The sequence below is a fragment of the Lactuca saligna genome, chromosome 3 (genome assembly GCF_052625555.1).
Source record: "Lactuca saligna cultivar CGN05327 chromosome 3, ASM5262555v1, whole genome shotgun sequence".
Lineage (NCBI taxonomy): Eukaryota > Viridiplantae > Streptophyta > Magnoliopsida > Asterales > Asteraceae > Lactuca > Lactuca saligna.
Window position 1 is genome coordinate 31,260,215 of NC_136419.1, and position 11,176 is coordinate 31,271,390.

Here is an 11,176-nt window from a genome sequence, read left to right on the forward strand (position 1 = left end):
TGAACCAAAAATGAAGCCTAAATTCTAGATCTACTATCCTCTTACACGTCCTTGCTCATTCTTAGAGCACATTCTTCTTCAAAATCACCAAGAATACACAAAAGTAGGCTCAAAACTTTTAATAGTGAATTAGGGTTACGAGGCTAGGGTTTGGGACAATGGAGGCTGGAAATGAGGCCAACTTATAGGGGTTAAGGTGTTTAAATAGGGTGAAAAACCCTCAAAATTAGGATTTCATTATGCCATCCTACTCGTCGAGTTGAGGCTTCTCAACTCGTCGAGTAGACTTCTTAACCCGCATCCTACTCCATTTCTACTCGACGAGTTTGGGGCCTCCAACTCGTCGAATTTCTATACAAAAATGAATAATTATGAATTAAATACATATCAGGAACCAGGCGTTACAGTAACAATGGCAGCTAAGAATGCTTTGTGAGTATTAGAAAAATTATAATAAGAAACGCAGTTAGCAAAAGGATGTACCATTGAGGCAATGAGATTGGATTTAGGTTGTGGATGATGTATTGAAGGGGGAAATTCAACCTCATAGTCCTTGAATTGTGTATGTTGAGTTTTGACTGGTTTTCCTCTTTGATCTTCATGGGTAATGTCATCATTGGTTTTCATGGGAGTTTCATCGGTTTGCATCGGAGATTCTAATTCGGATGTATTTGTTTCTTCACCTGTGTAATTTTCGTGAGTGAGATTCTCGACTGTAGGCAAGTGGTGAGTGGAGGATGACGTTTGAGTGCCTAGTGGCACATCCTTTTTGACAAATTGAAACATCTCTTCTTCATCCTGTACCTCCTCATTAGGGTGTATACATTTCCTAGGGAATTTGTTTTCGAGGAACCCGACATCTCTCGAAACTACCAATTTCTTATGTTCCATGTTATAGATCTTATATCCCTTTGTGCCTTGGGGATACCCAATGAAAATTCCCGGTCTACCCCATGGTTCAAATTTATCTCCATTTGTTTCTATGCTTCGGTAGTATGTTAAACACCCAAAAACACGCATGTGATCATAACTTGGTTTTTGATTGAAGAGAATCTCATAGGGTGTGGCGCCATGAAGAACTTTAGTGGGTAGACGGTTGATCATATTAGTGGCCGTTAAAATGCATGAAATCTTAGGGCCCATGCTGTCTCCAACATGTGTCTATGCTTGCATTCTACCATCCCCTTTTGTTGCGGGGTTTATGGGCAAGACGTTTCAAACAATATTTCTTCTTATGCATAAAATTCATGCATTTTATTTGAAACGAATTCCCCTCCGTTGTCGCACCTTATCCATTTGATTTGTTTTCCAAACTGAGTTTTGACCATTTTATGAAAAAAAAAAACAATGAGACAATCGCTTGACTTGTGTTTATGTTTAACAATAAACGTCCATACAGATCGTTTGAAATCATCAACTATCATTAAGAAATAAAACTCTTTTGACAAATATGGAGTTATATATTTTCTCCAAGCATCACAATGCACTAAATCAAAACAAGTTGTTGTCTTTATTTTATTAATTAGAAAAGGAAGTCTAGTATGTTTTTCCATAAAATTGGCATTACACACTTAAGCTTTATTATTTCTAGAAAAATCTTTAATAAAATCCAAACATGAAATCTTCTCTAGTGACAGATGACCAAGTCTCTTATGCCAACTTCAAATGTCATGGATAGAGCTTCTCTTCTTTCCATTGTCCCCATCCGATATAATTCCAATGAAATTGCTTGATCCAATTAAGTCCCTTGTCACTAATTTTTGCATGACAAAGAAATTAGGAAAGAATGTTATAACACAATTAAGATTGTTTATAACCTTGCTAACAGATAGGATATCGTAATTAAAGTTTGGCACATGCAAAACTTATTTTATTTTAACTCTTCCTGGTACGGTATGCTCTCCTTCACCTTCAACACGAAATTTATCCCCATTAGGAATGATGAAGGGTGCTGCTTTTAATTTTTTGACTTCATTATCTAGAAAATCATCTCTATGTGTGATGTGCTCATCTGCACTCGTGTCAACCACCCATTCACATTGTACATGTGGTGTCTCTAACTATGAAGTTGGCCCTCAGATTGGTCTCATTCTTTATTCTCTCCTTGAGTGCTCAATGAACAAACGATATTATTCATCTGATAGCCCTAGTATAGGACCAATGTTGACTTCCACGCAAGCTGCCTTGAGCTTTGGCTTATCCTTCTCTCTGGGCCACCAATCAGGATACCCGGTCCTTTTGAAGCAACCGTCTTTGTTGTGCCCGTCTTTTCCATAAAAAGTGCAATTTTCTGCCTTTTAATTGCCTGGTTTGAAGTTTTTCTATGGTACTTTGCATACCACTTGTGTAGTCTATTCCCCTTATGTTTGGTGAGATCCTTTTTTGCCTGTGTAATTGACCTGAAAAGCAGCGGCTTCACTTCCTGTTCTCTTGGTGTTCCATGTAATGGCGCGTTGCTGCTCATCTTCAGCAACCAGGTGGTAGGTGGTCCCCAATGTGGGTGTAGGCTTCATAGCTAATATCTAGGTTTGTATGACAACAAAGTCCTCATTGAGTCACATAAAGAACTCATAGGTTCTTTCCTTCTCTCTTACTTCGTTCAGACGCTTCCCTATGGCACAATCACATCCACTGTAGGTGCATCATGCGTGGGGAGGACAATCTACAACTCATCCCAAATGGATTTCAATTATATATAGTAAGAGGACACATAATTATCATCATGTCTTGTAATATTGAGAGACTGTTTTAGTTCGTAGGCACGAGTTGCCCCTTCTTTCTCGAATCTCTCCACCAAGTCCTTCCAAATTTCTGGTAAGGTGCTGGCATACCTCACACTTGTATGAATCTCTCTTTCCATTGCAGTTGTTAGCCAACCTTTGATCATGGCGTCGAATCTTAGCTATACCATGTACATGGGATCTGTGGTTTATGGTTTCTTGATCGATCCATCCACAATGGTCATCTTGTTCTTTGCAAACAAGAAGTTCATCATCTCATGTTTCCACTCATTGAAGTTGTTATCATTTAGAATATCATTCACTTGCATTTATGTTTGATAATTTGATGGGTGAATGTAATATGGTGAATTGACATCAATCGTCTCTTCGGTCTTTTTGCTTCCTTCTTTTTCTCCAGTCATGGTCGTCGAAAGTTTGATGTTCTTTTAATGGATCGTACGTTCTAATACCATATAAAATTTCATAATAGAAGCCACCATTTGTTTTATTGATTGATCATAAGGATAGAATTAAGTTACAATGCAATTGACGAATACATATATAAAAGACAAAACTGCACAAATGGTCCCTGTGGTATGTTAAAAATTGACACTTTGGTCCAAAAAAGTTTGGACTAGCACCAGAGATCCAAAGTTTTTATTTTGTTGCAAGTTTGGTTCATTTCATAATTGGAAGGATGTTAAATGACCTTTTTGCCCTTTCTATTTGGTTTTCCCTATTCTTTTTATTAATTTTGAATTTTCTGATTAACAATTAAAAAAAACAAATATAACCCTACTCTACCGATACTCCCTCCCCTAACTCCTTTTCTCTCTACTGCCGGACAACTATGAACCCCACCCTCGTTTTTTTCCGGTACCGACTTCTCTCACACTCACAACTCACCCAACTTCACCTTCCTTCCCCCAGAAACTGATGACTACGAATTCAGATGCACCAAAAACCCAGCCTACCTAGTTTCACCTTCTCGAATCGGCAGTTCGGCACCCTTCTTTCCTCTCTCTCAAATCGCTGCTCTTCTCTCCATCACCTTCGTATTTCTCCTTATCTAGTCAGCCGCTGATGATCTAGGTTTTCTGCTGATCATTTAGCATCGCCACCTATCTCATTTGAATTAGAATTTTCGAAGCCCTAACTGAGACCGGCGATGAACGTCGATTTTTAGCGCCACCGTCGAGTTACAGCCGCTGCCATGGAGGTTTCAGATATGAATACCTTTAAAAACCCTAGACTATCGCCTTTGTCGAGGTTTCATCTAGGTGTAATCCAGATTTATCACACCATGGTGTCGCTAAGGTAGTGGTGATGGGGCTACAGATCTGAACCATTGAACACAAGGCTCCATCGAAAGGTTTTCAACACCATTAAAGTGCTTAGAAAAGGTGTTCCTTCTTGGAGCTACAAATCCCTTCGTTATCGGAGCTAAGAAGACCTTTCTTTGTCTTTCCAAATCAGGAATCAAACTTTCCAAATAGATAGATAAAGAGGTTTTGGTGTGGTTAGGGTTTGAACGATTTTTTGTACATAATTTTTGTTCTTTTACAAATCGGGTTGTTCTTGAGGTTTACAAATCTAGTAATGTTTTATTGTTAAAAATCTGATTGTTCTTGTGGGTTTACAGATCTAGTTCTTGAGTTTGAGTTTGCAGATAAAAGTAAAATGATTGTTCTTGAGTTTGAGTTTGAGTTTGTAAATTAGAAAAAATGGAATGTTTTGTTCTTTAGATCTGGAAAAAATATATTTGAATTCGTCATATGTTAGTGGTAGTTCTTGAAACTGGTGGCCAACGGTGGTGGTGTTGGTGGCATTCTGATATTCCGACAAGTGGTGGTGGTAGAATCTATTGGCGGAGAGGTGGTAGTGATGGGGAATAATCGTGGTAGCAAATATTGTTTATAAAAGGTTTTGAATTTGTTAGAGAGATGGGTATTTTTTCTATAATAAAAAAATTAAAAAAAAGAAAATACAAATGGCAAAATCGGTATTTTAAAAAAATCCAAAACAAATTGGACTAAACATACAATAAAATGAAAACTTTTGATTTCTGGTGCTAATCTAAATCTTTTTGGACCGACAATTTTTTACATACCACAGCGACCATTTGTGGAGTTTTGTCTATATAGAAACCTATACTAGGTATCTTAAGGAAAAAGATAATGATAAGCAAAGTAAGAATGGTGCCATGGTGGCTTCTAGTAATTATCCTTGATGACACCGAGGATAATATCGACTCCTTTAAGGACATGTATAACATTAGGAGTGGAAATGTTGAAAGAAAGAAAAATTTATTATATTAGAACTAATAAATGCGGTACTAGTATTAAATATGTTAGCAATGGGATACCAATGATGGAACTACTCCAGACTCCACTTTTAATAGAACGTCTTAGCTAACTATTCCATTAATTACAAGTTGGGTTGGGTAACAAGAAGGTCTATAATCTAACAACTAACTAGAAGGTTATGGGTTCAATCCTAGATATAGGAGATATTTATATTATTTACCGTTTAAAAAAAACTATTTCATTAATTTGATTTAGTTTTATTTTTTTTCTTTTTTTGCTAAAAAAGTTTTTTTGGTTAGAGTTTTTAAAAACTATTTTCATAACAAATAAATTGTTTTATGGTGTAAAAATGATTTTTTTTTTTTTTTTTTTTTTTTTTTTTTTTAAGAAATCATTTCAGCTACAAAAATGAAAAGAAACATGCAGGTGAATAGTAAACGTACTTATAGGTAAAACCTTCCAAAATTACTATTCAAATGCGAAAATTACGGTTATTTGGTCAAAAAAATTTATTTTTTCAAAAGTGTTTCTATAATAGGAATCTCCATAAATCAACTTTGACAGCAAAATAAAGTTATATATGATTTAAAACTAAAATTTAATAAAAATAAATGAATTTTAGAAGTAAACATTATTTTTTGCAGGTTTCAACTGGGGAAGTACTTTTTTAGTTCATCACCTACGTCATTTTCTTAGGATTTTTTCTTTAAGCATAAGAAAATGTAGTATATAATTTAATTTAAAATCTTGTTTTAACTTCTTTCTCATATACAATTTATTCCGGTATCTTTGGAGGAAGTTTTCTGGTCATCCCTTTGTGTAGGTCAGAGTCTGCAGAGAGAAGATGGTATGCAGTGTATTTGCCATGAAAAAGTTAAGAAATATGAAAGGCTTTGTAGGGGCCAAGTATGTGATATTGTTGTTCTAAATAATGTTAATCTTTGTTAAATTGAATTAAATTTTTAGCTTCTTGCAGTCTTGCTGATTGCTGCACATTTCAATCAGGCCTTTAAGGTTCACTAGTTTTAGCTTTTTGTGGTTTATGCTTTGTCGACTCTTTCAAGTGATAGTTTTACTTATTAAATAGAACAATTAGGTCCGAACTGGAGTTTAAAACCAGTAATGTATTTGTGTTACGCCCACTTCTTGATGGTGATCTTATACTTTTACACAAGACACTCGAATACTCGATCATATTTTTTAGTAAGGTCCTCCATCAATCAAAATAGAGTTTTGACCACTATAAAAGGTCACCACTCACCAGGTCTCACTTTGTCTTTTTATTATCATTCAAGGCCTTTGCAATCTCCTTGATTCTTGTTACAATATCGAAAATTTCCCTGACTATTATAAGGATGTCCACTAGCTAGTTTTAACATGGCCATTATATATAATTCCGTCTCCACTAGTTAGTTTCAAAATGATGATCATAGTTCTCTTGTGAAAGCAATAACAATAGGTACTCCACTAATCCATGGTGTAATGATGCGGGCTTAATTAAGGTTTGGTCGATTTCTGCTTCAGGTCTGGATCGGTGAGAACCCAAAATAACTTTAACCGCCCATTTTATTAAGGGCTCAACTGTAAAAACGTAATCTTTGGATATGACGCGGGCACATGTGATACGAATCCACATAAAAAGGACCGACTCGAGGATATGATCATATGTTCGACACATCCATATATTATAACCAAGTTTTGTTTCTTTAAGCCATTTTTATTATCTATTATCTTTTTAATTTTTAATTTTTTCATTTTAGCTTAGTTAATATATATATATATATATATATATATATATATATATATATATATATATATATATATATATATATATATATATATATATATATATATATATATATATATATATATATATATATAGGGAAGAGTTATATGGAAAATTAATTATTAAGGCAACACATATTTGAACCAATGAAAACATAACAACACATCACTTCCACAATAACTTCCACAATACATTACTTGTGAAGAAAGAAATGGACACGTATCATTTGATTATTGGTTCCGATAGATGTTGCCTTAGTTATTTATTTTCCATAGAACTCATTCCTATATATATATATATATATATATATATATATATATATATATATATATATATATATATATATATATATATATATATATATATATATATATATATATATATATATATATATTAGTTTTTTGATCTAATAGCCAAAAAAAGATCATAATATTTTGTACCATAACATTTTCAAACAAATTAACTTTTTGTTTTATAACAAGCTTTATATCATATCATTTTTTAATCATATCATTTTAAATAAAAAAAAAATTACAATTAAGGATCATAACTTTGTTGAATCATATTATTTGAATTATTTTTAGATCTTAACAAATTAAAGATTATAAACAAGATAATCATAATACTTTAGATTATTATTTCTCAACCCCAAAGACAAACATTATAATATTTTTGAATCATAATATTTTTGGATCACAATTTTGAATAATAATATCATAACTTCATAACATTATCAAAATTTTGAGTAAAAATATTTTGAATTGTCAATTTTGGACCATATCATTTTGAACCTTAGTTTTATAAAAACTTCCAATTTTATAAAATAATGTATGACATCCACATAATTTTGTTTTTGAAAATTTTATAATATTAAACATACAAGAAGCCTATAAAAGATTTTTGAATAGGAGAACAAAAGTTTTCATCTCTTAGTTTTTATAGCAACTTGGATTCTTTTAAAAAAAGTGAAAACTTTTAACGAATAAATAACGTTAGATGTAACTTTGCGATAATGTCAAGTATCAAATTTTTACGAGCATTGGCGAGCCATGTCGTATTTAAGGCGTGACTTAAGGCGGAAAATTTGTATATAATTTAAAATATAATTTTCTACTATTATTCATATTTATATACATATATGATTTAATGCGACATCTTGTTAAAACATAACGTCAAGTACAAGTCTTAGAGTCATGATGCGTTATGACGATCTTTTTAGAATTTTGCTCTTAACAATTATATTTTAAAAAACTCTTTTGCAAACTCACTAAAATAGTATGAAAAAAAAACCTCTTAATTTTTTTCTTTGATTATTATGAGAAAAAAAAATATCTCATTATATTTTATAAAAAAAGTAATGTTCCTCTAAATTAAAGTACCAACCCAAAAAACAATATTATTATTATTATTATTATTATTATTATTATTATTATTATTGCAAACTTACTAACATAATGATGAGAATAATCACTTAAATTTTCATGATAATGAGAATAATTACTTAAATTTTCATGATATTTGGAGACAATTGTTTTTGTGTTTTCAATAAAATAAACATTTGTATTTTTTTTTTATTTCATGATTATGTTCATATTCATTTAAGAACATTTGTTTATTTAGTTTCTTTTTACATAAACAATGAAGAAGAATTTATTAATGATTCAGGTGGTACTGTGAAATCTAAAGTTTAGTCTTTAAGTTTAAACAATCCCACAGATAGTCTCTATGGTTTCAAAACTTTTGACGTTTGGTCCTTATTGTTTACTCTGTTATCTTTTGTCCGTTAACTGAGTGACATTTTTGTCATTTCACTCAAGGACCATTTATGAAGTTTTGTCTTATTTAAAAAATGAAGTTTGTAGAGTTAGATTCTTATTCTTAGAGTGTAATTTGTTCCTTATAGTTGAAAAAATCGGGTGATCATTCGACATATCTTCATATTTGTGTTTGTTCTTATTTTCCGCATCTTGTTCATCAAATCACAATTAGGGTTTTATTTTTATCAAGTGGTATCAGAACGGGTCTTTGAAGATCTATTGATTTTTGAAGTATCGGTTCTTGATTTGATGATTTTCTACACAAGTTATTGAAGATTTTTTGTGTTTTGGCGGTATGAAATCAAAATTTTTGTTCGATCTACTGTTCATGGGGACTTATGTATTATATTACTGTTCATCTTGGTGATTTCGATCCTACTCTCTTTTATTCATTATTTTTTTTGGATCTGTTTTGTTTTCTACCTTTAATAATAAATTTATTGCTCTTGGTATTTCTTCTCACTGTTATATTCGGCTAATCATGGACCAATTGTTTGTCAAGCCCATTACCGTCGATATATGTTCATCATTTGATCCAACAGCTTCCTAATTCACAAGTCAAAATCCCTCATTCGTTCATACTCATGTAGATTTAGCGTTGTCGACTTCTGTTCATTGTTTGATTTGCTGGATTCCTTAAACTTTTGATTTCTATTTGATTTGCCATTTTTTGATTTTGCACTTGAGTTTTGATCTTAAAATTGATTTTGATAAACCCAATAGACTTTGTTCTTGTAGCTTGTTTAAGTGAACGAGAATCATCACTTGTAATCTGTGTATGATCGATTGTGATAATGGGTCTAAATTTAAGTCAAAATCAAATGATGAAATTGAATTGATGTTGCAAGTGTGATGTTTGGAACGAATGAAATCGTGATTGAAACTTAACTGGGATTATTTAGGGTTGTTCGCCATTTGCAGGTCATACCTCCAAAGTCAAAATTGGTGTGAAAAATCATACCTGTGAATAAATGAAATTGGTGCTGGAAATCAATTGGTATGAACAATGGTCAAACCAAAATGCCAAAGTTGTGATAATGAGAAGGTCTTACCTACGAAAGTTTAGACTATGGATTTTTGGTTGTCTTTGATTCACATTGGAACTGTGGTCGATTGATTCGAAACGAAAGGATTTTGAATTGATTTATGGGCTCGCTCTAACATTCGTTGATTGTGATTTACAAGATCACCTTTGCTTGGGTTTGGGGTATAATCAATGGACTTGGAACGAACCTGGAACGAACTTGGGTTCATGTGTTAGTGGTTGGAACGAAAGAAGGGAGGACAGAAAGTGAACCAGTGATTGGATTCGGTTTGGCTAAGGATTCACATTTGGTCTATGATCTATTGAGTTGAAGCGAAAGGTCATGGAATCGGATTCGCATTGTGATGCTTGGAACGAACTTGGATTCGCTTTGGCATCAGTGTGCTCGGAGTGAAAGTATGATTCATGGCTACTGGTTTTGGAGGTTTTGCGTACGTTTGAGTCGTTGTGTTGTTTTTATCAGACATTAAATGGGGATGAAGATGACTCAAGTTATAATCCTGGTCCCTGCAACTTCAAGAATTTGACGATCTGGTCCCTATACTTTTCATGACTTGGCAGTTTTGGACCATTCCCAGAAATTGTTACAATTAAAAGGGAAACTGATGCAGAGTTACACTTTCAGTCCCAGAATTTCAACAAAGTGACAATTTCAGCCCATTTTTCGAAAAGTTTACAATTTGAGGGCTGGTGAACAGTTTTGGATTTTTTTATCGCACATATTCTTTCGTGAGCAGAAAATTAAAGATTCCATCAAGTCTTGACGGTTCGTAAATTCATTTTTTTGCAATAAAGTCAAACTTTTTCGACTTTCACGGATTTTATACTTCATTGTGTATATCTTTTTGTCACGGGGGAGCACCGTGATTTTTTATCCATTCAAGATCATTCTCATGACCATTTGAAGGCTTTATAATCACATATTTTATTATAAACCGGGGGAGAATTTGGTATGGCCTGTCGAAATTGGATTTATGACTTTTCAAATTTGAAGATTTTTGATAAAGCTTATGGTAGAATTATGAATGTAGCTTTTACAGTAGTAGTTTTTCATTAAACACTTTTAATGCTTTTGCAGAGAAGTATCCTTTACAGTAGCAGTTCTTCATCGAGCTCCTCTAAGGACTTGTTATATCTCCGACTTCTAGTATTTTCTCGATCAAGTGGCATTACGAATCTTAAAATTTGGGTTGTTACATGATAATTTTTTGTGGCTTATATCATTAGCTTATTTGAAGATTAATGTGACTTGGAGGGGGAGCTCTTCCAAGACAAGAAGTGATTTGGTTTCTTTGTTCTGAAATAGGTTTTTATGGCGGGTTTGGCTTTACTGAAGATCTTTGGGATTACATCAGAAAATGAAGTTTAAAAACATTACTTCAGTGCTTGATTATATATATATATATATATATATATATATATATATATATATATATATATATATATATATCCTAGAACCCGTGGTTGAAGACTATTGAAGAATCAAGATTCGTGGATTGCTT